Raw genomic sequence first — 4,092 nt, 5'->3', positions numbered from 1 at the left:
CACATCACTTTTTTGTATTATAAAGCGAGTTAGGAACCTACCTACCTACCGCAAAGTGCCAAGAATGAGGCATTAAAAAGTTCGACTTTTGTTATTTCAAATTATCTTTGTAAGGTGGCGCTAGCATTATGGTAGCAGCCGCATTTTGTATTTTCTTAGTTAAATTAGCAAGCATTTCAGTGCTTCAGGTACCGAGTAAGAAGCCACACTGAGTATTTTTCTGCATTGCTGCGGCGTGTGTCGCAAGAGGATGCAGCGCCGCGACGTATCATAGCGGCTACCTGACAAAGCGAGGAGTGGCGCGACGGCTCATCGGCGTCATCGCTTGGGCCGACGCAGTCTGAGCAGCCGAGCGGACTGCGCTCTCCGCGCAGCTTCCCTCCAGATTGCGTAACTTTTGAACCCGCCGTTACATTCACCGTTATTTTTGTCAGGACCAGCCGTTAAGTTCCTGACGCGTATTCGTTCATGAACTGCGGAGCGCCAGACTGCCTTCCACATCTTCTTTGCTCACGTAAGTAGTCACTGCCACTTTGACACCTGTCGTTTAATTATTTACGGTTTTCAGGCGGGAGTTTTAGGTGGAAGTTTTAGGCGGTAATGAAGTTTTGCAATGAAAGCGCCTTAATTTTAACTGGAATCTCTAAAATTGTTTAAGAGGCATGTTTACGTCTGCGTACGTTTCTTTTATTGTGTGTGTATTCAGGTTTGCCAAAGCTGTCTAAAATTACCTCTGTGACGTTTCGTTGACCATTGATCGTTAGGATGACGATGACATTCCCGTTTGGCGCAGAATGATGAGACGTGCTACGATCTTCGCGTAGCCACAGCATTCTTCCGTCAACGCTCTTGTGCGAGATCACTCGTGTATTTTTCTGAGCGTGAAAGATGCCCGCGAATACACGCAAAACTGCCGAACGACTGGCCGCTAGAGGCAGTTTGCGTGATATTGGCAGGCATCTTTCACACTTGGAAAAACACTTTATGTAGCTCATATTGAGAAACAGAAAGCGGTATCAGGGGTTTCTCATGTTGCTTTACAATCTTCTCATTGACACTTTTCATCTAACTATAGTAATTGAGAAGTTAATGAATTAATTAACTAATTATCTAACTAGGCGGAACGCAAAAAATAATCCTGAATATCTCCAACATTACCTTGGTTCTGTCCTGGTACGTGGCACTTGCATATTTTTAAAGTTTGGCTAAAGTTAAATGAAACACCCTGTATGTAGTGCACTGTTGCCTTGTTTTTTGTAACATAATCCGACAGTGTAGCTATTTACAGCATCTTCTTTTAGGATACCTAACATTTTTGGGCTTCAGTCATGCAACAAATAAATTTTGAGGTCGCACTGGCGTTTTCTTTTTGCAAGTCTGTGCAGTAACAAAATTCTGATAAAAAAAGAAAAATTCCAATATACATTTGTAATAGGCACTGCTGTTACATTATAAACATAGATACTCCGAGTTTATCAGCATAACAATAAAGAGTTTTTTTTGTAACTTACTATGCAGGCACATACCTACGTGCAAGAGAGAAGGCGCGTGAGGGTGAAGACACCGATCATGTACCCTCTACAGGTGCCGAAAGGGGCAGACAAAAACGCCGCCGCCCAAAGGGCCACCACGAAACTCCTGAACTCCAAGAACCCAGGTAACTGTTATTTCATATTAAAGTCGTGCGAATTAAATTTTCAGCGTGACACATATACAGTCGTATCTCGATAATTCGAACTCGAAGGAGCCCGAAAGTTTGTTCGAATTAAAGGAAGGACTTATTTCTGAAGTATTCGTGCACCACAGCACGACGTACGAATAGAGTCGTTATATATCACGGCGCGCAAGCAGATGGCGAGTAGGGTCCACGAGATGCCCGCGTCGGCCAACGCTCGCAGAAAACGATGCCGTAGGGAGCGGGCGGCGCCAGCACGGCGGCGCCGGGCGCGCGTGGACACGTCGAAGGTGAGGGAGGAGGGCGTCAGGGAAGCGGATTTGGCTTCAGCAGAGGTGACCCCGTCGCTTCGGTGGCTCCCCTCACTCTCCCTCTCAACTCCCTCGTAGCTCCCCCACCTTCGACTGTCTCCGTGCGCGCCCGCCGCCGGCCCGGTGCCAGCTTAACCCTCTCTCTTTCTTTTCCTGCCGTTGAAGCGAGTGTTCGCCGGTTGTGAGCAGTCTCGTTGGCCGGACTGGACCTCCGTCGTTGCTTCCCTCTGCGTCGCAGCCGCAGCGTTGAGACATCGACTCGAACACGCGTGTTACGGCGCGACGACGTAACGGCGACCTTGCCATTTGAGAGAGATAAATTTACGCCGCGGTTCTTTTTCTTTTATTGCGATGGAAATTATATGGGCACTCCAAGCGCATTTTTGCCGCCGTCGTCGTCGCCATGATATTCCGTATAAAGTGCAACGGCGATGAAATCGTCGCCGCGCGCCATGTGTGGGTTTTAGTGTGTGGGCTCATTTCGGTGTAAGCAATAAATTGCATATGCAAGCACTCTAGACCATAATTGATTTATAAACTGCACGAGCTTAACCTTTAACCCATTGCGTAACTGTAAATGTCACCAAGGTCAAAGTAAGTGAAACTGGGTGGAAAATTACGGCTTATGTTCCCACCTTGTGTGTGGATGACTCACTGTTTTTGTAAAAAAATTCTTTACAAGTGCTTGGCAATGTTATTGTGTGGAGGTTTTCAAACAGGCAAGTCATAGGCGTGCAACATTTTAATGGTTTAATTACAAGCAACTGAAGTTCTTACTGTATATGCTTGAAGCAGCCGTGCTGCAAATAGTCGCTGTTACTCAAGGTTGCACTCGTCTGCTGTCTTTTATTTTAAGGAATCGCAATATATTTGCTCAATTTGAAGTATGCGATGTGTTTGATAGACTGGTGTTTAGGTATATGCTCAAGCCTGCACCATTTCTGAATTGGCTATGTGATCTGTGGCAAATAAAATTGGGGTGGTGTAACAATGCTGTCACACCGAAGCTGTGCCTTTGCAGAGCCGCACTTACCTCTTTTCTCGTACAACATTATCAGGAATGCATTATCTATTCCTTTCTTTGAATGCTAATTGGCACCTACTTCGCACATGTTTAGGAGGCTGCTGTCATCTACCAGTCGTTAACTAGTCAAGACAACAGCCTCCTGAAAGCTAGCAAAATAGCCGACACTTACACTGGTTGGCGATTGTACATGCAACACCTTCAGTTAGGTGTAAAGTATGTCTTCAAGGCAACAGAAGGGAATTTCACTTGTGATCGGTTAATGTTAGAACCATGTTAATAAAGGTGGAATGCTCGAAAACTGTGTGCTTGGACCAATATATTGTAGTGCTGCCCATTGCCAAGATATATTGCAGTGCTTATTGCCAATGCATTGAAAAACTATACGTTCACTAAGAAAAGTGTGCTTCAATTAACATACGTTTTACACATGCCTAATGTTTTTGCAGTAAGAAGACCTGCTGAATTAAGGAGCTACAGCCCAGCAGCCTGTTCGAAACCAGGTTTATCAAGGTCGATACCTGTAATGGACGTTACTCGGAGGCCCTCATATTTAATGTTGATTGCTAGCTTGTCTAGTCGTGCTTACTTTTTGCAATAAAAATATGTTATTGCTGTATGTGTTTCGTGTATTGCACAAGCGTAAACCTGCATGCCGCCGGCCGGCGAAACGCCGCAGGGGCATGGGGAGAGGGAAGGAAAGGGAGACGAGGGGGCGCTAGATGGGAGGGTGAAAGAAAACGGATGTCAAAATCCTGATTGTAGCAGGATTCAATCTGTATTTTTGAATGCTTCTAATGGCCTTACAAAATCCCATTTGAAGACAGGATTTTTCGAAACTACTTTAAGCAGGATTCTAGAACTTCTTGCAATAGTCATATCTGCCGGACATTAGCAACGATATACGACCGTTTATCATCTTCTAAACGGTCTGCACGGATTTTTTAGTGCGTCTTTCAGACGTTCAATTAGTCTTGGCGAATCGGTATGGAAGCAGTTTTCTATCGCTTTTGTGCTAGCTGGGTGTACTTGGTTGCCAACTTCCTTCACCTCTTCCTCCATTCTGTGTCCACGCTTTTCAT

General features: G+C 45.3%; 1 long non-coding RNA gene across 1 annotated transcript; it reads left to right on the top strand.

The window, feature by feature from the left end:
* The first annotated feature begins 341 nt into the window (after nucleotides 1-341).
* On the top strand, nucleotides 342-3,566 carry LOC125942800 (uncharacterized). Its single transcript, XR_007465365.1, has 3 exons — nucleotides 342-514; nucleotides 1,519-1,657; nucleotides 3,460-3,566. It is a non-coding gene; the product is annotated as an uncharacterized LOC125942800 (long non-coding RNA).
* The last annotated feature ends 526 nt before the right edge of the window (nucleotides 3,567-4,092 follow it).

The sequence above is a fragment of the Dermacentor silvarum genome, chromosome 1, assembly GCF_013339745.2.
Source record: "Dermacentor silvarum isolate Dsil-2018 chromosome 1, BIME_Dsil_1.4, whole genome shotgun sequence".
Classification (NCBI taxonomy): Eukaryota; Metazoa; Arthropoda; class Arachnida; order Ixodida; family Ixodidae; genus Dermacentor; species Dermacentor silvarum.
The sequence above is the reverse complement of the archived record's forward strand: the minus strand, read 5'-3'. Positions and strand labels throughout refer to the sequence as shown.